The sequence below is a fragment of the Astyanax mexicanus genome, chromosome 10 (assembly GCF_023375975.1).
Source record: "Astyanax mexicanus isolate ESR-SI-001 chromosome 10, AstMex3_surface, whole genome shotgun sequence".
Lineage (NCBI taxonomy): Eukaryota > Metazoa > Chordata > Actinopteri > Characiformes > Acestrorhamphidae > Astyanax > Astyanax mexicanus.
In genome coordinates this window covers 16,179,698-16,204,228 of record NC_064417.1, presented here as the reverse complement: position 1 = coordinate 16,204,228, position 24,531 = coordinate 16,179,698, and the positions used below count along the sequence as shown (strand labels likewise).

General features: G+C 41.2%; 1 protein-coding gene across 6 annotated transcripts in view; it reads right to left on the bottom strand.

Annotated features, from left to right (window-relative positions):
• elmo3 (engulfment and cell motility 3) overlaps positions 1 to 23,868 on the bottom strand; it is a 394,497-nt gene extending 370,629 nt beyond the window's left edge. For 2 of the 6 annotated variants that reach the window (XM_049484516.1, XM_049484517.1), the window contains exon 1: positions 23,687 to 23,866. The gene's annotated coding sequence lies outside the window, so the exon portion shown is untranslated. Of the gene's footprint in view, positions 1 to 23,686 lie in introns of all 6 variants that reach the window. The other 4 variants (XM_049484512.1, XM_049484513.1, XM_049484514.1 and 1 more) reach the window with 3 other exon arrangements.
• Between the last annotated feature and the right edge of the window lie 663 nt (positions 23,869 to 24,531).

The window sequence follows — 24,531 nt, the reverse complement described above, 5'->3', positions numbered from 1 at the left end:
ATGTGAAAAATGTGTAAAAATGTCACAAATTCCAATATGGCCGACTTCCTGTTGGGCGGAGCAAATGCATGCCTATTGGTAATATGTGCGGGATCATATTGTCTATGTTTCTACCAAATATCGTGAATATTGGAGAATTTTTGAGAAGGCCACAGTTAATTAATTAGCTAAAATAAATAGGGGGCGCTGTAGAGTCATTTAGCTACACACAAAAAAAATGACAATACGTTTCTAAATAATTTTGAGGCCTTATTGAATCTGCCAATTATCAAGAGGCTGAGTGCTTTCCATAAATGTGATGTAAAAAAGGTGGCGCTAGAGAGCTGGTTAAAGATGAATTTACAAAATTCGAATTAATTCTCAAAGTACGGCCTAAGCCAGATAGGCCTGTCAAGTTTTATGAGTTTTCGAACATCATAACCCCCCCAAACCAGCACGGGAAACTTTTTATTTTGCGACTTCCTGTCAAAATGGCAGACTTCCTGTTGAGCGGAGTCTGATAAAACCGAGTGATTATTGTTCTGCATGAGGAGGTCAATGAGTGTACCAAAGTTGGTGCATATTGGACAAACTTCATCCCGGCCACTGGCAACGTTTGGGGGCGCTATAGAGCTCCTGAACCACGCCCAAACCCATGAACCATGGAATTTCAAATTTTTCACAGGTTTTGATGTCTGTGCCAAAATGCATGAGTTTTCGAGTATCGGAAAGGCCTCAAAAATGGGCGCGAAGTTTGTAAATAAAAATAATAATAATAATAATAATAATAATAAACATTCCAAAAACAATAGGGCTTTGCACCTCCGGTGCAGGCTTCGCCTGCGCCTTCGGTGCTCGGGCCCTAATAAACGGACCAAAAACAATAGGGCTTTGCACCTCCGGTGCAGGCTTCGCCTGCGCCTTCGGTGCTCGGGCCCTAATAATAAACATTCCAAAAACAATAGGGCTTTGCACCTCCGGTGCAGGCTTCGCCTGCGCCTTCGGTGCTCGGGCCCTAATAATAATAAACGGACCAAAAACAATAGGGCTTTGCACCTCCGGTGCAGGCTTCGCCTGCGCCTTCTGTGCTCGGGCCCTAATAAACGGACCAAAACCAATAGGGCTTTGCACCTCTGGTGCAGGCTTCGCCTGCGCCTTCGGTGCTCGGGCCCTAATAATAATAAACGGACCAAAAACAATAGGGCTTTGCACCTCCGGTGCAGGCTTTGTCTGCGCCTTCGGTGCTCGGGCCCTAACGAGTTGTCCCCCTGTCACAGGGGGACGTAGGGCCCTCGCAAAACAGCGCAAATCGTACCGGGCCAAACCGAGGAACCGGTTAAAGTTGGACCCACATGTGATTTCTCACGAAATGTGCAGTTATATTGCAGCAGTTTTTCAGCAAAATATGCATTGAAATCTAGGTGGCGCTATAGAGCCAATTAAAAATTTATATACGAAATTTCAATATCAGATCAAAGGACAGCGTAAGTCAAGCAGGCCTGTAAAGTTTCGTGAGTTTTCAACCTTTTTAACCTCCTCAAACACCTACCAACACCAGAATGTATTCACTTCCTGTTTTAATGGGGTATCTCAAGCAACTGTCCGCCATTTCGTCCTCGTTTAAGATATCGACTATTCCTTCGCAATTTATCATCAGGTGTGTTAGTAGTTTATTACTGACAAATATCAAGAGTATTCAACAAATTCCCTAGGAGGAGTTTGACAAAATATGCAAAAAATGTGTGTAAAATGCAATTATTTCAAAATGGCCGACTTCCTGTTGTGCGGAGTCAGTCCTACCAATACTAAAAACGTGTCTAATGATGTCTCTTGTGTTTTTGCCAAGTTTCAGAAATTTTCAATCATCTGTGTTCTGATTGTGTCATTGTTTCACTTATGGTTTAGTGTTGCGTCTCTAGTAAATCAATTGCCCGCCATTCCGACACCGTTTTAGCGATCAACTATTTCTTTGGCAATTTTCATCAAATATGTCTGATGTTCATTCACAGCTAATTTAGAGGTAATCTGAAAAAGACTTTAGGAGCAGTTTAAATGAGGTTGTGAAAAATTTGTAAATTTTTTGCAAATTTCAAAATGGCCGACTTCCTGTTGGGTGGAGCTAATACAAGCCAATTGCAAATATGTGCAGGGTCACACTATCTACAATCCTACCAAAATTTGAGAAGATTAGACAAATTTTGACACATCCACAGCTAATTTATTTTCAGAAAAAATTAGGGGGCGCTGTAGAGTCCGCTAGCTACACATGAAAAAATTATCACAATATTTGTAAAGTGTTTTTAGGTCTTATGGAATCTGACCCTTTTCAAGAGTTTTTGCACATTACTGTAATGTCAAATATGCATTGAAACCTAGGTGGCACTATAGAGCCAATGAAATACGTATATATGAAATTACAATTTTAGATCAAAGGACTGCGTAAATCAAGCAGGCCTGTAAAATTTTGTGAGTTTTCACCCATTGTAACCTCCTCAAACACCTACCAACACCAGAATGTATTCACTTCCTGTTTTAATGGGGTATCTCAAGCAATTCAACTGTCCGCCATTTCGTCCTCGTTTAAGATATCAACTATTCCTTCGCAATTTATCATCAGGTATGTAAGTAGTTTATTGCTGACAAATATCAAGAGTATTCAACAAATTCCCTAGGAGGAGTTCGACAAAGTATGCAAAAATTGTGTGTAAAATGCACATATTTCAAAATGGCCGACTTACTGTTGGGCGGAGTCAAATAAATCCAAGTGATCCTTGTTCTTTATGAGGAGGTCAATGAGCGTACCAAAATTGGTGCACATTGGACAAACTTCATCCCAGCCACTGCCGACGTTTGGGGGCGCTTCGCCTGCGCCTTCGGTGCTCGGGCCCTAATAATAAACGGACCAAAAACAATAGGGCTTTGCACCTCCGGTGCAGGCTTCGCCATCGCCTTCGGTGCTCGGGCCCTAATAATAAACAGACCAAAAACAATAGGGCTTCGCCTGCGCCTTCGGTGCTCGGGCCCTAATAATAATAATAAATGGACCAAAAACAATAGGGCTTTGCACCTCCGGTGCAGGCTTCGCCTGCGCCTTCGGTGCTCGGGCCCTAATAAACGGACCAAAAACAATAGGGCTTTGCACCGGTGCTCGGGCCCTAATAATAAATTGACCAAAAACAATAGGGCTTTGCACCTCCGGTGCAGGCTTCGCCTGCGCCTTCGGTGCTCGGGCCCTAATAATAATAATCCTTCCAAAAACAATAGGGCTTTGCACCTCCAGTGCAGGCTTCGCCTGCGCCTTCGGTGCTCGGGCCCTAATAAACATTCCAAAAACAATAGGGCTTTGCACCTCCGGTGCAGGCTTTGCCTGCGCCTTCGGTGCTCGGGCCCTAATAATAATAATGTTTTTGGTCCGTTTATTAGGAATATCACAGTGTTCATTTTGACAGATGATTTTGATATAGTTTAGTCTTAGTCTTTTTGACTGAATGTATATTAGTTTTAGTTACATTTTAGTCTATTGGATATTATTAGTTTTAGTCACATTTTAGTCTAGTTTTAGTCTAATCAATTTTGGTCATATAAAAAGTATGTATTACATATGTTTTACTGTTTTTCTATTTTCTATTTGTTGTTATTTTGAGATTATTTACTGCTAATGTTTATTACAATAATGGTCTTTAAGTTTTGTTGCATTTAAATTATGCTAACATTTAAATATTTTAAAGCAAGTGACCTGTAATGGAGGTGGGACAAACAAAATCAAGTTTCTGAAATGATTCACTTCTACTGCAGTACAGATTTATACTAACATTACTGGCTTTCAGCAGACTGGACTTACATTACTTAACAAGTGTATTTATAACCCATCTAGTTCAGTAACAGCAATGTTTAGCTCCGTTTAAATATAGCTACACAGATTATATAATCTTATGTATTTAAGTAAAATATCCAGCACAACAGACAATCTGTTAAAAACTAAAAACACAAAGTAATCACTGTATAAACTGTATAAGACAGAGGAGAATTCTGCCCTCAGGGTTTTCTAACAGAAACAGTGAGGGTTATTAGGAAAAAAAATGCAAAATGCTTATTTTCTGTGTGTTTAGATGCTAACCCCTCACTCGTGCTGAAGTTAACGTTAATTTACACAGAAAGTGGATTAACACGGCTAACGTGCGTTACCCATTAGTTTATTAGAATATAAAAAGCAGTGAATGCACCTTAGCTAATGATGACAGATTGTACAGATCCCTTTTACACCTAAACATCGCTAACTCTGAACTGGAGACAATCAGACAAGCTAACCTAACCTAGCAGCAAACAGAGCAGCGTTACCTGCCTTCAGAAATCTGAACAAGCTTACCTCTCAGCGCTACTTAAACGGGAAATAGAAAATAAAATTTATCGAATCCTATCGTCCGGCTTATTATATTTATTGCGATATATATTTTCCTCGATAACTATCGTTATTGTTTTATCGCCCAGCACTAGCTGTGAATTGTATAAGTGTTTCTCCTCCAAGCCTTGCCCATTCCTGATGAGAATGTTTGATGAGTCTATTTTAAACAAAAAATTCCCTGTTTCTTTATATCATGGGCAACCAATTAGCTAAACATAAATCCGAAATTATTCATCCTGACCAGACAGGGTTCATTCCCGATAGGTTTTCTTTTTGTTATATCCGTCTGCTTTTCAATGCCATGCAGGTGGCACATAAAAGCAATTCTAATTCAGCTGTTTCATTGTTTGCACAAAAAGCCTTTGACCAAGTAGAATGGCCATAAATGATTTACACATTAAAGCAATTTGGATATGGTGACTTTTTTTATCGACCTGGTTAAGGCCTTATATTTACATCTGTCGTCTTCTATTTTAACTAATGCTGACTGCTCAACTTCTTTTTTCACTTCAGCATGCCGTTCGGCAGAGGAATCCACTCTCTCCATTGCTTTTCAATATTGAGTTGGAACCTTTTGCAGTGGGAATACGGAAATATCCTGATATTCATGGTATCAAAATGGGAGATTTAGAGACGTTGGTCATTCTTTATGCAGACGACCTGCTGTATATCATATGCTGTATGACTCTACTTCCGGCGCCGACGCGAGTGGCTGCCTGTTCCAGTAGCTCCGTCTCTTTGTGTGTTTTTTTACGTTTATTTATCGTCTCTGTGCTACTACACACGTCTAGTGTGCATCTTATTTATATCCTAAGGATATTTTTGGTGTAAATATGCGGGGCAGCGAGGAATACCGTGTTTATTCCCGGGAAGAACTGCTAGCCCTCCGACCCGCGGGACGTAGGGGCATTGTCCACACAATACCGGATGATCTGAGAAGGAGGTACCGAGGTTGCAGGGCCGGCGCTATGCTAAAGGCTAAGCTAAAGGCTAAGAAGTCGGAGCAGCGCTGGAGGTACAAACCCTCAGTTCCGTCGGTGGTTATGGGGAATGTTAACTCACTGACCAACAAAACCGACGAGCTAGCCTGTCTGGTGAAGAATCAGAAGCTCTACAGGGAGTGTAGCATGCTGTGTTTCACCGAGACCTGGCTCACCCCCGACACGCCGGATGCTAACGTGCAGCTACCCGGCTTTTCTTCAGTGAGGGCGGACAGGGACCCGGTGCTTTGCGGGAAGCGGAAAGGTGGAGGAATCGCGCTGTTTATTAACAACAGATGGTGCAACCCTGGACATGTGTACGTGAAGGAGGTGATCTGCTGTCGGGATATTGAACTGTTAGCAGTGAGTCTCCGACCTTATTACATGCCGCGGGAGCTCTCTCACGCGATCCTCGTGTGTGTTTACATCCAGCCGAGAGCGGACGTGCAGGCGGCGTGTGACGTCATCCACTCCACCGTCGCAGCGCTGCAGACACAGCACCCTGACGCCTTCCATGTGATCACTGGTGACTTTAATCACGTAACGCTGGACTCTACCCTGCCTGCCTTTTTCCAGTTTGTGGACTGTCCCACCAGGAAAAACAGGACCATAGACTTGCTGTATGCTAATGTGAAGGATGCATACAGGGCTATTCCACTACCACCGCTGGGGAAATCAGATCACAATCTGGTGTTCCTGCAGCCTCAGTACAAACCACTGGTACTGAGGCAGCCCACTACCACACGCTCATTCAGAGTCTGGTCTCCTGAAGCAGAAGAAGCCCTAAGGGACTGCTATGACACCACTGACTGGAGCGTGCTGCTGCACCCACATGGTGAGGACATTGAGGGGGTGACTCACTGTGTTACGGACTACTTGAATTTCTGTATGGATGTTGCTGTTCCCACAAAGACTGTACGCTGCTTTCCAAACAACAAACCCTGGATTACCAGCTCCGTCAAGGACCTCCTCAACCAAAAGAAGAGGGCGTTCAAAGACGGAAACTTGGTAGAGCTGAAGCGCGTACAGGGGGAACTCAAGGTACGTCTTAAAGAGGCCAAGGAGTCTTACAGGAAGAAGGTGGAAAGAAAGCTGCAAGACAACAACATGAAGGAAGTCTGGGGTGCAATGAAAACCATCACTGGGTGCAAGAACAACAACGGCAACCCAGTAGATGGCGGTGTGGACAGAGCAAACCAGTTCAACAACTTTTACAACAGGTTTGACTGTCCTGCTCCTGCTGCCCCCTCCTCCTACCCTCCTGCAGCATCACCAACATCTTCTCCATCTCTACCATCATCACCACCATCTCCATCACCTTCAACTCCAACTCCACCATCTTCATCACCACCACCATTACCCTCACCTCCATCTTCATCAACATCATCACCGTCATCATCATCACCACCACCACCACCCTCACCTCCATCATCATCTTCATCACCATCAGCACAATCACCCTCACCTCTACCATCTTCATCAGCACCATCATCACCCTCACCTCCACCATCTTCATCATCACCACCATCAACACTATCAACTGGCAGACAAATCATCTCCTCCAGTCCACCAACCTTTACTGCTGACCAGGTCAGGAGACAGCTGAGGAGACTTCACCCCAGGAAGGCAGCTGGCCCGGACAGAGTGTGCCCCAGAATGCTCAAGGCATGTGATGTTCAACTGGGTGAGCCCCTCCAACATGTTTTTAACCTCAGTCTGCGTCTAGGGAGAGTTCCTGCCACGTGGAAGACAACCTGTCTCATTCCTGTTCCCAAGAAGGCACACCCGAAGGAGCTGAATGACTACAGGCCTGTTGCTTTGACATCTCATGTGATGAAGACCATGGAGCGACTGCTGCTGGACCAACTCAGACCTCAGGTCCACCATGCTGAGGACCCACTGCAGTTTGCGTACCGGGAAAAGGTGGGAGTGGAAGATGCCATCCTCTATCTCCTGCACAGAGCTCACTCTCATCTGGACAAGGGGGGAGGTGCTGTGAGGGTCATGTTCTTCGACTTCTCCAGTGCCTTCAACACCATCCAGCCCCTACTACTGAGAGACAAGCTGATGGAGATGGAGGTGGATATGCACCTGGTCACCTGGATCACTGACTACCTTACTGGGAGACCACAACATGTCAGGATCAGGGACTGCTCCTCTGACACAGTGATCAGCAGCACAGGAGCACCACAGGGGACTGTTCTCTCTCCAGTCCTGTTCACACTGTACACATCAGACTTCAAATACCACTCGGAGTCATGCCACATGCAGAAGTTCTCTGACGACACTGCAATCGTGGGGTGTGTGCGTAATGGTGATGAGAGGGAGTACAGAACCCTGGTTGAGGATTTTGTGGTGTGGTGCAAGATGAACCATCTGCAGCTGAACATCTCCAAAACTTCAGGAGGTCCAGGCCCTCTGCTCAGCAGCCAATCTCCATCGAGGGGGTCGACGTGGAGGTGGTCAAATCCTACAAATACCTTGGTGTGCACCTGGACGACAGGCTGGACTGATCAGTGAACACTGACTCCCTCTACAGGAAGGCTCAGAGCAGACTGTACTTCCTCAGAAGGCTCAGGGCTTTCAACATCTGCCAGAAACTCCTCCTGATGTTCTACCAGTCTGTGGTAGCCAGCGTCCTCTTTTACACTGTTGTGTGTTGGGGAGGCAGCATCAGCAAGAGGGATGCTGGACGACTGAACAGGCTGGTGAGGAAAGCTGGTTCTGTGCTGGGATTAGAGCTGGAGTCCTTAACACCACTGGCAGAGAGGAGAGCCCTCAGCAAGCTGCTGAACATCATGGACAATGTTCACCACCCTCTGCACAGCACCATTACCAGGCAGAGGAGCTCATTCAGCGGCAGACTGCTGTCCCAGTCCTGCTCCACAGACAGACTCCGAAAGTCTTTTGTTCCTCAGGCCATAAGACTGTTCAACTCCTCTCAGCACAGCAAACTAAAGACTCTGTGAAACTTTTTCATTCCGGCCACTCTGGCCACACCATGGACACACCCCCAGCTATGGACACACTCTCAGACTTGCTGATGCCTAGAACACTTTTTATAGTTCTACCATATTTTGCACTAGTAGTTCATTCACTAGTTAATTCATCTACTGTTTACGTATCTTTTGCACTGTTTACGTATCTTTTGCACTGCTTAATTTAATTTAAATTATTATATAACTGTATTTGCACTTTCTGTTTGGCTGTCAGTTATCCTCACATTATGCACATCAACTGGTGTTCACTGTCTATTGTGTTCAACTGCACTACCTCCATTCTCCATCTCCATTACACACACACACACGAAGACTGTACATTTACACTGTATATTCTATTTCTTATTTGATTGTATTTATATGTATCTTTATATTTTATATTTTATCTTTTTTAACTTTGTGTATTGTGTAACCTGCTGCTGGATGCCAAGAATTTCCCCCCGGGGATCAATAAAGTATCTATCTATCTATCTATCTATCAGACCTGTCACTTCTATCCCGTCTTTTGGAATATCTAAGATTATTTGGTCGTCTTTCAGGATATACAATCAATTGAAATAAAAGCGAATTGATGCTGTTCTCTCAAAATTTTGATCTGAACCTTTTGACCTCCTTTTCCTTTAAAGTGTCTAGAGAACATTTTACTTATCTTGGGCTTCATATCCTGGGACGCCAAAATGATATTTAGGTTAAACTTTCAAGCTGCATTAGATAAGTTAAAAAAAAAAAATAGAAAGATGGAAATTACTTCCGTTGTCCATGATTGGCAGAATAAATGCAGTTTATAAACACTTTTATATATTTTACAAAATCCTCCAATCTTTCTCCCCAACTCCTTTTTTAAACAGCTTGATTTAATTGTCTCATCATTTATATGGGCTCAGAAGACTCCACGTATTTCCAAAATTCATCTACAGAAAACTTCAGTCAGTGGTGGATTAGGCTTGCCCAACTTCAAACATTAGTACTGGTCAGCTAATGGCAGGGCAATTTCTTTCTGGCAACTGGGACCACCTGAAGGACTTTATGTTGGACTTTACACCATTGTGGGTTAAATTTGAGGCTGGATCAGTTACAAATACATCTTTACCAGTTTTTTTATTCTCCACAGTATCACATAGTACGGAGCCCCTAAAGGGACGTGGTGTATTTTTTTTTACGTAGAAAGTGGTGAGCACTGCTTACTAAGTCGTGAGCACCATTTACTAAGTCGTGAGCACCACTTACTAAGTCGTGAGCATGACTTACTAAGCCGTGAGCATGACTTACTAAGTCGTGAGCACCACATACTAAGTTGTGAGCACCAGATAACGGTAGCTAGCAAGGTATAGTTTAAACTGGCATATGTTCACAGTGTAATGTGATTAACTTGCTAGGTTAGCTAATGTTATCTATATTTCATTGTGAAATGTTTTAGCTAACGATAGCCAGCTAACTCTTATTAGATGTGCACAGAAAGAGCTTTTGGGCGCGGGCACGTGGACACGCGGACACACACACACACACACACACACAATCCAGTTATCAAAATCATATTTATTTAGCTGCCATGTGTGATCAAATGTAGGCTGCTTTTACAAAGATTTAGCTTGCTAACCTAAAGCTAGCTAAGTTAGCTTAGCTTTAAGGCTTTCATTGCTCTCTGTACAATATATGGTAGGCTTGGGTTAAAGTAGCCGCTGTGTTTGGTGTGTGTGTGTGTGTGTGTGAGCGTGTCCAAAAGCTTTTCTGTGCACATCTAATAAGAGTAAGCTGGCTAACGTTTAACATTTCCCACTGAAAAAAAAGTAGTTACCATTAGCTAACATAGCTAACGTTAGCTAATACATTCCCCACTGAAATAAAGTAGTTACCATTAGCTAACCTAGCTAACGTTAGCTAAAACATTCCCCACTGAAATATAGTTACCATTAGCTAACATAGCTAACGCTACCTAATACATTCCCCACTGAAATAAAGTAGTTACCATTAGCTAACATAACTAACATTACCTAATACATTCCCCACTGAAATAAAGTAGTTACCATTAGCTAAACTAGCTAACATTAGCTAAAACATTCCCCACTGAAATAAAGTAGTTACCATTAGCTAAACTAGCTAACATTAGCTAAAACATTCCACACTGAAATAAAGTAGTTACCATTAGCTAACCCAGCTAATGTTAGCTAAAACAATCCCCACTGAAATAAAGTAGTTACCATTAGCTAACCTAGCTAGCGTTAGCTAAAACATTTCCCACTTAAATAAAGTAGTTAATATTAGCTAACCTAGCTAATGTTAGCTAAAACATTTCACATTGAAATAAAGTAGTTAATATTAGCTAACCTAGCTAATGTTAGCTAAAACATTCCCCACTGAAATAAAGTAGTTACCATTACCTAACATAGCTAACGTTAGCTAAAACATTACCCACTGAAATAAAGTAGTTACCATTACCTAACATAGCTAACGTTAGCTAATACATTCCACACTGAAATAAAGTAGTTACCGTTAGCTAACCTAGCTAACGTTAGCTAATACATTCCTCACTGAAATAAAGTAGTTACCATTAGCTAACCTAGCTAACGTTAGCTAAAACATTTCACAATGAAATATAGATAATATTAGCTAACCTAGCTAGTTAATCACATTACACTGTGGAACATATGCCAGTTTAAACTATAGCTTGCTAGCTACCATTATCTGGTACTCACGACTTAGTATGTGGTGCTCACGACTTAGTAAGTCGTGCTCACGACTTAGTAAGTGGTGCTCACGACTTAGTAAGTGGTGCTCACGACTTTCTACGTAAAAAAAAAAAAAACACCACGTCCCTTTAGGGGCTCCGTAACATAGCAATACTTTAATAAATAATTTCATAATTAAAAACTCCCTTAAAGCTCCACTAGGAAGGATTGAGATTTTGTGCTCATGGGCTCCCCCTACAGTTGCAGAGTGTAATAAATGTATACAGCACTGTTTTTGTTGTACATTTATACAGTTGTACTACATAAATAGTGGAAAATTCACCTGCAAGTAGGCCTGGACAATATTTCGATATCGGTATTTATTGCGATAAGAAATGTTTCAATAACGGTGATATTTTTGTGATTTATCGATATGTATTATTTACAGACAGGCGTTTTTTAGCGGCGTCAGTTCACTGCAGCCCTGAACATAGCCGGGCTACGTCAGTGCGTGATGACGCAATCATACAGGCACGTAGCCAGCTAGGCTAGGCTAGGCTAGACCTGGGTCGCCTCGTCTCCGCACCGCACCTAAAATCTCCCGCGATGAAGCGAAACCGACCCTAACCGAGCGGATCTCCGCTCCGCACCTAAAACCCGCCCGCCTTGAAGCGAAACCGACCCTAACCGAGCGGATCTCCGCTCCGCACCTAAAATCCGCCCGCGATGAAACGAAACCGACCCTAACCGAACGGATCTCGGCTGCGCTCCGCTCCGCACCCAAAACCCGCCCGCGATGAAACGAAACCGACCCTAACCGAACGGATCTCGGCTGCGCTCCGCTCCGCACCCAAAACCCGCCCGCGATGAAACGAAACAGACCCTAACCGAACGGATCTCGGCTGCGCTCCGCTCCGCACCCAAAACCCGCCCGCGATGAAACGAAACAGACCCTAACCGAACGGATCTCGGCTGCACTCCGCTCCTCTCCGCTCCGCACCTAAAACCTCCCGCGATGAAACGAAACCGACCCTAACCCGCTCGTTTTCATCGCAGGACATTTTAAATGAAGAATGAGCGGATAGTTGAGGGAGGCAGGTCTAATTCAGTGGTTCGACTTTCAAAGGTTTGATAAACTTCAGACTTCAGCTTGCTCCAAATTGTTCTGGAGAGTGGAGCCGACCAGCAACAGTAATACATCCGTTCCTCCACCTCAAGCAGATTCACTACACACAATATCTTCCTTATTCTGGTTAAAACACTTGTAGTTTATGTTGTATCTAAGTTATTTATAGTTTATATAGGTTTGTTTATTTGACAGGGATATCATGTTCCCTTTATACATATGAAGGCTTTTTCTATTCCCTATTCTGGTTGAAGCACTTTTGTTTTGATCTGTTAAATATGTTTACAAAAGAATAAGAAGCTCTGCCTCTGTTGTAATGTAAAGTTATTTATATTGGTAATATGTATATAGGTTATAGGTTTATGTTTGACAGGGATGTCATGTTTTTATTTTGCTACATGCAAATAAAAGTGAGCATTGATTTATTCTGATAATTTTTTATTTATAAAGTATTATACAGTTTTTTGTGAGAGGAGGCTTTAAAGACTTCAATTTAAGATTTCAGACAGTAGTGTACAGATTTCCATTGCAGGGATTCTTAGCAGTTTTTCTGAGGCCTTCAAAGTATTTTATATAGTTTTATATAGTTTATATCGATATCGAAATTATATCGTATCGACCGAAATTAAGGAATATATCGTGATATAATTTTTTGCCATATCGTCCAGCACTACCTGCAAGTAAGATACTTTTTCCAATCAGAAAGTTAAAAGCACACAAAAATAATTACAACCATCATCCATTTGTCTCTTTTAGCATGAAATGTTTACTTTTTTTGTAATCACGACTGAAACAAGACATTTCTTCTGTGCCTTCAACTGATAAAACAGCGTGTTTACAGAGTAGCACTGTTAGCCCTCACCACGAAAAAAGCACAGCATGAAATAATATTAAAAGATAAACACAGTATCAGTAAAAGATTTTACAAGCCCCAGACTAAAATGTATATTTTAGTTTGGGGGAATTTACTGCAAGCTAAGCTTACAAACAGCCATATTTTACACTTAACATGATATATTTACACATTTAACCCGATCGCTAATGCTAATCGCAAATGCTAATACGCCTGCTAGCCTACAGCTTTAGAAGTTAAAACAAACAATTTAACCCAACTTATATATCACAACTTATATATCACATATACAAAAGAGGCGCAGTTCTCACGAGCGTTGGTCGCGGCCGCCTAGTAAAACTTAAAGAGTCTGGTTTGAGCTCAGGGGTGCCTGGCACAGACACAAAATGACCGCTATTTCTCCTATTACACCTCAATGGAGCACTGCAGTGAGTTTGAAGATGTAATTTCACTTCTTTAAAACGTTCAATAATCAAGGAAATCCTACCTAGTGTGCCTTTAAGATTTTAAACCAGATTAAATGCTTTACCAATGAACCACTAACCTCTGTCCATACTCAATTTTTTACTCCAGCAAAACTTGCCATTATTGTTCTCTACCGTCCTCCTGGACAAATGGGCGAATTCACGCATGGACTTGACATGCTACTGTCTTCTATCCCTGAGCAAGATTGCCCCATGCTCATTCTAGGGGATATGAACATCCATAAAGCTGGCAAACATCTAGACCTGATCTTCACTCGTAACTGTGACACTGACTCTCTAACTGTCACTCCTTTGCACGTCTCAGATCACTACTTTATGAAACTCAATGTTCATATTTCAAATAAACCCACAGCTACTCCTACTATGGTCTCGTTCCGCCGAAATCTTCGAGATCTCTCAGCAGACCAGTACTCCTCGCTGGTGACTGACAATATGCCTCCACCAGGCTCATTTTCATCACTCAATGTAAATGATGCCACTGACACTCTCTGCTCCACACTAAGCTCCTGTTTGGACAACCTCTGTCCTCTTACATCTCGAGCCATTAGCTCAAACAAACCGCAGCCATGGCTTAAAAATGACACACTCAGGGAACTACGCTCCAAACTCCGAGCTGCCGAAAGAAAATGGCAAAAAAACAAAAATCCTTACAAAAACAAAAACCTACTGCAAACTATCGCACCTGCAATCATTCCGGCTATCACTCACACGATCAATGCCTCCTTAACTTCTGGTGTATTCCCGACTGCTTTCAAACAAGCACATGTGACACCACTGCTTAAAAAGCCTTCTCTCAACCCCGCCCAGGTTGACAACTACAGACCGGTCTCACTGCTACCCTTTCTCTCTAAAACATTAAAAAGAGCAGTTCTAAATCAGGTCTCTGGCTTCCTCTCCCAGAATGACCTTCTGGACCAGAACCAATCTGGGTTCAAAAAGGACACTCTACCAAGACGGCTCTGTTGTCTGTGACTGAAGCGTTGAAAACTGCCAGAGCTGCAGGTCAGTCCTCAGTGCTCATTCTGCTGGACCTCTCGGCCGCATTTGACACGGTCAACCATGACTTCCTCCTAACTATACTCTCAAACATGGGGATCGCAGACAATGTGCTGTCATGGTTCAGATCGTACCTCACTGGGCGCTCGTTCAAGGTGTCGTGGCAAGGACAGCTGTCCTCAGCCCGCTCCTTATCCACTGGGGTTCCCCAAGGTTCGGTACTGGGACCCCTTCTCTTCTCCATATACACCACCTCTCTTGGTCAGGTTGTCCGCTCACACGGATTTTCCTACCATTGCTTTGCTGATGACACCCAGCTATACCTGTCGTTCTCACCTGAAGATCACTCAATCTCTGCACAGATATCGCAGTGTCTCTCTGACATATCCTCATGGATGAAGGAGCATCACCTTCAATTAAATCTCTCAAAGACTGAACTTCTGGTTATACCAGCAAATCCATCTTTTCAACACAACTTCTCTATAAGTATCGACTCTCTCTCTCTCTCTCACCGACAAAGGTTGCTAGGAACCTGGGTGTTCTGGTTGATGACCAACTCTCCTTCACGCACCATGTGGCCTCAGTTGCTCGGTCCTGCCGCTTTGCGCTCTATAACATCCGAAAAATTAGACCGTTCTTGACGCAACAGGCCACCCAACTCCTGGTGCAAGCGGTCGTCATCTCACGCCTCGATTACTGCAATGCCCTGCTAACTGGCCTCCCGGCCTGTGTAGTAAAACCACTCCAGATGATCCAGAACGCAGCAGCACGTCTGGTCTTCAACCAGCCAAAACGGGCACATGTCACCCCGCTGCTCATTGAGCTCCATTGGCTACCAGTTGATGCTCGCATCAAATTCAAAGCTCTTACAATCGCCTACAAGGTGATGACAGAACAGGCTCCTTCCTACCTGCACTCGCTCCTGAAGGCTTACGCTACCTCCCGGCCGCTGCGCTCCTCAAATGAACGTCGCCTCGCTTTGCCAAACATTCACACAAAGCAATCCAGACTGTTCTCATACAGAGTTCCCCAATGGTGGAACAAACTACCTTCCACTACCAGATCAGGAGAATCTCTCGCTATCTTTAAGAAACTCCTGAAGACAGAGCTCTTCAAAGAGCACTTACTCTCTTAACACCTCTAACACACTAACTACTTCTAACCTCATTTCCTTCTTCCCCTCCTTCACTCCTCTATCCTATTATTCCCCTTTGACCTCCTTTTATCCCTATCCAAAGTTGTTTTTACCTTTAAACTTATTTTACATTGTACTTGACTATTGTAAGTCGCTTTGGACAAAAGCGTCTGCCAAATGTAATGTAATGTAATGTAATGTAATGTAATTTAGGCGTAATCATAATTTCCTACCTGGTAAGATGGATAAAGCATTTTCCATTTTTGAAAGCAGAGGGTTAAGAACTATAGAGGACTTGTGTAGATGGAAACTTTTTCCCTTAGTCAGTTTAAGGAGAGATTTAACCTCTCTCATACACACTTTTTTAATTATTTACAGCTTCAGCATTATGTTAAGAAAAATATTCCCAATTTTGAATCAAAGCCAAGTGATCACTCGTTATTTCATTTCTTTTCTACAGACCCCACTTCCAAACAGCTGATTTCATGTTTCATCTCAGTTTGGGATTCACTCCAGACACAAACACATTTAGAGAGGCCTGGGCAAGGGAGATCGATAGTGAAATTACAGAGGAGGTGTGGAAAGAATGTCTGTCTCGGATATCAGGCTGCTCTGTAAATTCTCGATACAGGCTGATTCAGTTTAAGGTGCTTCACCGGCAGCATTACTCTAAGGTTAAGTTACATAAGATCTTTAATTCCATCTCATCTCTTTGTGAGAAATGCAAAATAGGGGAAGGCTCTTTGACCAATCTGTTTATAACCTGCCCTGTGTTGCAGACCTTCTGGTCCAAAATATTTGATTGGCTTTCCAAGGTTCTTGAAATAAAATTGGACTTGGGTCCTGTAATCATAATTTGTGGATACTCTGTATTATTATTTACCTTCCCTTTTGCAGTACAACTTCTTCTCATAAAGAACAAGGATCACTTGATTTTATTTGACTCCGCCCAACAGGAAGTCGGCCATTTTAGCAGGAAGTCGCAAAATAAAAAGTTGAAAACTCATAAAACTTCACAGACTTATTTGGCTTAGGTCATACTTTGACCTTAAATTGGAATTTCATATATTCGTGTTTCATCAGCACTCTAGCGCCACCTATTTTATGTCACATTTGTGGAAAAATCCAAGCCTTTTGAAAACTGACAGATACAATAAGGCCTCAAAATGATTTAGAAATATATTGTTGTTTTTCTCATTTGTAGCTAGATTCAAACCCCTCCTAGGATCTGTCAGATTACCACTAAATTGGACCTGGATACACTACAGATATACTTGGTGATAAATAACGAAGGAATAGTCGATAGCTGAAACTATGATGTAATGGCGGGCAATTGATTTAATGGAAATGCAACACTAGACCAAATAGAAACATGAGCATGGTCAGAACACATCTGCTTGAAAATTCATGAAACTTGGCAAAAACATAATAGACATCATTACACATGATTTCAGGATTGGTATGATTGACTCTGCCCAATGAGAAGTCGGTCATTTTGAAATATGTCCATTTTACAAACATTTTTTGCATACTTTGTCAAACTCCTCCTAAAGTTTTTTTTTTTAAATATACTCTCGATATTTGTCAGCAATAAACTACTAACACACCTGATGATAAATTGCGAAGGAATAGTCAATAACTTAAAGGAGGATGAAATGACGGACAGTTGAATTGCTTAAGATACCCCATCAAAACAGGAAGTGAAAACATTCTGGTGTTGGTAGGTGTTTGAGAAGGTTACAATGGATGAAAACTCACAAAACTTTACAGGCCTGCTTGACTTACGTTGTCCTTTAATCTGAAATTGAAATTTCATATATATTTATTTCATCAGCTCCATAGCACCACCTAGGATTCAATGCATATTTGACATTACTGGAATGTTCAAAAACTCTTAAAAAATTATCCGCTGCAATATAACTGCACATTTCGTGAGAAATCACATATAGGTTCAACTTTCACAGTTTTCTCGGAGTGGCCCGGTACGATTTGCACTGTTGTGCGAGAGGGGGACCCCTTGTTATTATTATTTTTATTATTATTATTATTATTATTATTACTACTATTGTCTAGTTACCATCAGCCCTGCTGTTGCTTTACTATTATTACTTATTACTTTTTTTTCCTTCCTTTTCTGGGTGTGTTTGCTAGGAGGGTGGTGGTTCAGAATTTCTGTTTGCTATGTACAGTGTTTTCTTGATTGTAAAACAAAATTGTGAAAAAATAAAATATATATATATAAAAAAAAAAAATAAAAAAAAAAAATCACACAGTGGGTTTAATCTGTGTGTTTTGATTCAGAGACATGTTTTTTTAACCAGCTATCAGAAACAGTGTAATCACAGTTTACATGGTTAGCTACGCTACCTTACTTTTAGAAAAATTGCCATATATCCATATCTGTTTTTAAATCAGATGCTGCATCCCAATCTTGCTGCTAAATCTCACAGCAAGGGAGAGCCTTCCCCCCACCAGGACACGGACTCTCCTCAGCGCGCCACAAAACCAGCAAACTGATTGGCCGTTTCTACAGAGAGGCAGAACTTAATTTTTGAACCTGCTCCGTGATTGGCGTTAGGAGATTTCCTATTTACTCAGCGGTCTGTCTCCTTATTAATAGTACAGCTGAGCTGAGCAAAACAATATCATTTTTGAATAAATCAACCTGTTTCTAATATTAAGTGGGACATCACTTAATCATATATATACCATCAAACACCATGTTCTTCGTCCTTGACCTCCAAAACAAGGACTTATACGTCACCGTCTCTAAAATTCTGCTTCTTTGCGGTGCGTTCCTCCATTATCCCACTCAGGATGAATGGGAAATCCCACATTTTATGATTCACTGAGTGAATCGCACGGATGTTTAATGGGTAAATGTGGGTGGTATGAGACAGAACACAAGGCTGGGTCACCAGCACGCATTTCTAAGCAGGTTGCGATTCATAAAGAGGAAACTGCATTCAGGCGTGCATACACACGTTTTTTTTTTTATCCGATTTTTTTTTTGGGGCGCACGCCCTTTCGTGTTTTCTGCCGTGCACACAATTTCACTCCAGAAACTAGACAGCGTTTTATAAATGAGGCCCCTGGTGCTCAGAAGAAAGGCTAGGTAGCTAGCTCAGCAGCTAGCCTTCTAGTAGTAAAGTTTTATTGCAAACAATTACTGCAATGCTCAACTGAGGAAAATTAGGTACATTTTGCCATTAATAATCTATTCCTTACAGGTTAAACCATCAGCTGTGGGGTAGAGACTGCTGTGAAGCTCCGGCATGCTCTGGAGGGTGAGAGTGGAGTGGTGGGTGGGGAAGAGCTAGGCTTTGCCCAAACAAAGAATTCACACTTAAAGAATGGACTTCATCCCTAATAGAGGAACCCAAGGGCCCTCTAATAAACAGCACTGAAGATGCGACTCAAGTTCAATTTCAACATCCAAGAATCCAGTCACAAAAAATGCAGAATCCAACATTGAGCCAACACGTTGCTGCTTGAAGTAAGCTGAGTGAGGTCTCTCTCTGCACAAGTGGAAAAGAAGGTTGAATGATGTGTTCACACTCTTTAACAGCTAGGGGCAAGGTGTCACACCTGACCTTGGTATGCAGGTCTCAACATGTATACCACACATAAGCATTCCATCGACTACCTAACTGCTCTGTCAGTTAGGAGGCATAAAGTAGAACTCAATTATCAAAAGTTGTAACAATACAATGTATTATGCTGCATCAAATTGTATTGTAGTGTATAGTGTAGTGTGGTTCCAGGCAGATACAGCACATCTTTTGTTTCAAACATTGCACTTTAACAATGCAAAATTGCTCTAATATGCTAACATAAGGCACATTTTCAGTCAGTCCTTATTTCTGCATAATAAAAAAACTGCATCAAACTGGGGCACCACTGTTATGTGTTTTGTATATTTCTGTACTAATTAGTCTTGACCAGCAATGTATTTATATATATTTAGACTTAAACACCAATCTTGATTGGGTCAATAATTGGCAGATATAAATGTCAAACATTTTCATAAGAACTATTGAGTTGAAACACAAAATCTAGGAAGGCAGCAAGAGTGTGTTTTTTTTTCCAAGGCTTCATTCCCTACATGTCCCTGCATGCTCTAAGCCATCACACTCAATCCCCCATCTACCTGGCTCTTTATGTGCCATCACAATGTGTATAAATAAGAGACATAGGATAGGAACATTTCACATGCTAAGTTTAGCCATTAATACATTTGTGATAACACAGTGGAACATGTTTGTGGTTTTCTATAATAAAAACACTTGAGAAAGTAAAGCAAATATACAGGGCATGCAGAGGTCATCAGACATATTATTTTTAAATGAGACCATGTACTTCAAATTTGCCTTCATCAAAAAGCCACATTTTGTAGTATAGCAAGTCCCTAGAGATAATCTGATGTTAACACCATGCTTCCTGGAGCATCTTCTGCAAATATAAATATATTGGCTTGATGCAGATAAACTCCTCCCACAAGAGCTGAATAGGGTTCAGGTTCAGAGACTGTCCTGCCACTCCACTACATTGAGGATTCTGGCTTACTCCATATTTCTGAGGTGTGTTTGGAGTCAGTATCCTGTTGTAGTATGAAATACACACAAATCAAGCTCTGATCACATGGTCTTGTATGGCATTACAAAACCTTGTGGTAGTCTTCCTTCTTTAATGTCCATTCCATGTGCTATATAAATCTAATATTTTACCAGCTCCAAAGCATATAAAATAACAATCTGAAAAGTGTGATGTGTAAAAGTATTTACTCTGAACCCCCTAAATAAAATACAGTGCAGTCAACTGCCTTCAGAAGTCACTGAAAATGTTAATAGAGTGCAGCTGTGTATAATTTAGTTTCAACATAAAAACAGCTGTTATGTATCGACCTCAGTGGTTTGTTAGAGAACACTAGTGAACAAACAGCATCATGAAGACCAAGGAACTTTCCAGATAGGTCAGAGATAAAAGCAGGGTTATGTTATAAAAACATATCCCAAGCTTTGAGCATCCCAAGAAGCACTGTACAATCTATCATCCAAAAATCTGTGATAATATCGCGATATTCAACAATGAATGGCGTGACGTCACCAGCCTGGCTCGTAAACGGTCATTATGGGCCCGACCCGACCCATAAACTGGCTGTTTTCCGGCTGTTTGAATGAGCAAAATCTGTTCAGAATGACGTTAATTAAGACTGCAAAACCAAAGGAACATTATTTAAGAAAAATGCTACACACAGCACGGCATGTAAAAAGTTTTAGTTAGTTATTATTAATTATTCATAAAGCTTTATCAGAGATTTATAATTTCACCCTCCCGTGTGGGGTGTTTGAGCTACTCACAGGCAAGATTTTCACAGCTGCTTCTCAGTTGGACTTAAGCTGTGTGGAGTTTATTCCATTTACTATATCTCCTGTTTCAAGAGCGACTGAAGCACGGCTACTCCACTACGAACTCACCGCAGCGCACAGCGATCCAGTGATCCAGACTGAAGGAACATGACTGACTGCGAGATGCTACACGCTGCCGCTGTTATGCTAAAATCAGACTCCCCACAGAATCCGACTCCACTGCAGGAGCAAGATTTCGCACAACACCGCCCTCTGTAAAACTGCTTGAGTGGAAACAGCGTTTATAAATAAATTAACAAACACGAAAACGAAGGGCATTCTATCTGTAATTTCAGTTTGTTTTAGTTAGTTTTATAAACACACAATACAGTTCCAGTTAGTTACCATTTTTTCTTCTTTTAATTACCGTTTCTATTAGTTTCAGACTGTCTGCGCTGTGACTACATCATGTGTTAAGCCATGTGAAGGCCATACGGTTGCCTCGTGTTTACGCCCACTCCAAAAATTCGGCCTTAATTGAAGTCGCTGTTGAAAGTCATAAGAAGTGTTTGTACAGCAAACTTGCTATGGTCAGATGAGACCAAACTTTTAACATTTTGGCCTAAATACAAAGTGCTTTGTGTGGCAGAAAAGTAACACGGCTCATCATCCTAAACACACCATCCCCAAAGTAAAACATGGTGCTGGCAGCATCAGCACAGTCTGCAAAAGACTTGAGACTGGGAAATAGATTCAAGACAGAACATACAGCCAAAGCTACAGTGGAATGGTTTAGATAAAATAATATTCAAGTGCTAGAATGGCCCAGTCAATATCCTGACCTAAATACTACTGAGGTTATGTGGCAAGACATGAACACTGCTGCTTAGACTACTGCTCTATCCAACCTGGTTGAGCTTGAGCTGTTTTTGAAGAAGAATGAGCAACAACCTCTAGTCTCTAGATGTGCAAAGCTGGCAGAGATATACCCCAAAAGACATGTAGCTGAAATTGCAGTGAAAGGTGGCTCTACAAAGTATTGATATAGGGGGGCTGAATACTTTTGTCACACTTTTTCGAATTTTTATTTGATAATTTTTTTAAATCTTTGTATCATGTTCATTCAACTTCACAATTATGTGCTATTTTGTGTTGATCTATTACTTAAAATCTTAATAAAATACATAAAAATTTGTGGGTGTAAGGTGACAAAATGTGAAAAATTTTAAGGGGTATGAATACTTGTGCAAACCACTGTATTTATCTATTGCACATATATTATTGCACAATTGTGCATCGAGACTTCCCACTCGTTTTTAATTATTTTTTTAGAGCCAATTTGTGCTAATCTTTATTAAGAGTAGTTAACAGCATGGTTTCTTTGTAAATATCATATATTAAGTACCCTTCCTTTCTTAACACAACAGTGCTGCTGTGTCTCTTAAGAAAGTTGTTTCTTGGCCATTTTGAGCCTATAAGCAAGTCAAGAACTGCTGATGCTTCAGATACCATACTAACCTGTGGGGTCCCTTTTATGTTCCCTTATAAAGTGTAGCATTTTTCAGCTGTGCAGCAAATTTGATAAACAATTTTCTAACGATCAATTTGCATAAAAATATTCTTAACTTGCACCAGCAGATTTAGGCAGATGGCTGAGAACGTCTGATATGATTATAGGCAAAAGAGTCCTCTGTATAAAAAATAGGCTTTAATGCAAACATTTAATTAAAATGTATCCGATACATTTAAAATGGACTCTGTGGTGCTGTCAGTTGCAATTTCTAAGGCCAGTACCATAATTCTGAATTATCCTTTGAGAGACAGTTTTATCATAACGTTTTTAATGGTCTTTGCCACATTGTACTTAAGCATAAGTTTAAAGGTCTTAATTTTTTTTGAATTATCTGATCTTCATTCTTAAACATTTTTTTTATTTATTAGTTGATTAGTTCATGCCATAATATGTGTTAGAACATTAGTCAAATAGGGCTATTCACAGTAACCAACTATACCTCTTCACAACACCACTATGTTCTCAAACACATTAAGGGGCCAAGAAATTGAATTAACTCTTGACAACATCAGTACAGCTGTTAACTGAAAGCTATTCCATTCTAATAAAGCTGACTGGGGAAATGCCAACATAAGCAAAGCTGTAAGCAAGAGGTGCCTACATATATTTTAGAACAAGCTTAAATATAAAACATATTCTGTTAACCTGTTTTGTTTACTAAAAGCATAGTTTACATGGCTTTTTTTATTAATCTACAATGTAGAAAATGTAAAAAAAGAATAATTAAGTTGTGTCATATTTTGAGGGCATAAAAATACCCTCGTTTCTTTTTCTTTAGTTGAATGGACGTCTGAATCATCCAAAAAGTGATTTCACACTGCAAACAAACAGAACCACGGGTACACTGACCCGGACCGAGAGCAGTTTGGGTCGAAGCAATTCTATTATGGTACAGAGAAAAGTAGTCACATAGGAGTGCACGCTCAGTGTCCGGCCTTACTACTGACTATTCTTCAGACTGCAGACCAACTACAGACCTCAGACCAGCTCTCCAACAACAAACTCCAACCAGCACACGACTGGCCTCGACATTAAACACACAACAAACTGCTTGAACCAGTTAAAAACTCCCTCCCTACAATCATACGCTTGGACACACAGCTCCCGCAGGTTAACACACTTAGTGCGTCGCACTGGGACCTACCTGCTGGGAAAAAGAGAGGGGTCTTCAGTGTTGTTGTACTGCTTTACAAGCCTCAGGTATCTTTACTGGGAGTTTTTTGTAGCCTCACGCGAGTTACACAGTCTGGGAGTGGAAGTAGCTGAGCACTGTCGTAGTTCCGGGTTAAGTGCTGTCCCAGCGAGAAGCCTCTCGGTGCAGCCTGTACGAAGGCGGAGTTGGACATCTACTTCCAACTCCGCCCTCTCCCGTGCTCTCGCACGCCAACCTCCTACGTATTTGTTCAAGAAGAACTGTGTGCCCAAGGGCGTAGGAGCGGGTGGGGGGGGGGGGGGGGGGGGGGGGGGGTCACATTTGCTAATATGAACCAAATCCCACCCAATAGTTTCCTAGAACAACATTTGTGGAATTACTTTTAATCACAAATAATCCCTTTTTTCTGTATTCTGTTTATTATTAGTTACATCCAAGTAAAGGTGACTTTACAACCTAAACATGTAAATCCACATGACATTTACTTTACTGTTGTTAAAAAAAAAATGTGCGAAATGTCTGAATTATATACATATGACAAAAACTGATGAGTTATCACCTAATATTTAAAATTATATAACAGATTTGGTTATTATTATTATTATTATTATTATTATTATTATTATTATTATTATGTTGTATATTTACATTTTCTCCACTGCGCTTTTAATTTTTTCTACTAAGAGCACTTCTTACGATGGTGTCCTTTTATAAAAAAAAGTAACTTTACGTTTTTTAGAGATTTTTGGAAGAAGTTAATATAAACTTTAGACGTCAGGATATGGTTTTACTGTGGTCTTACTGTGAACTACTAATTAACAGAAGTCACGTTACAG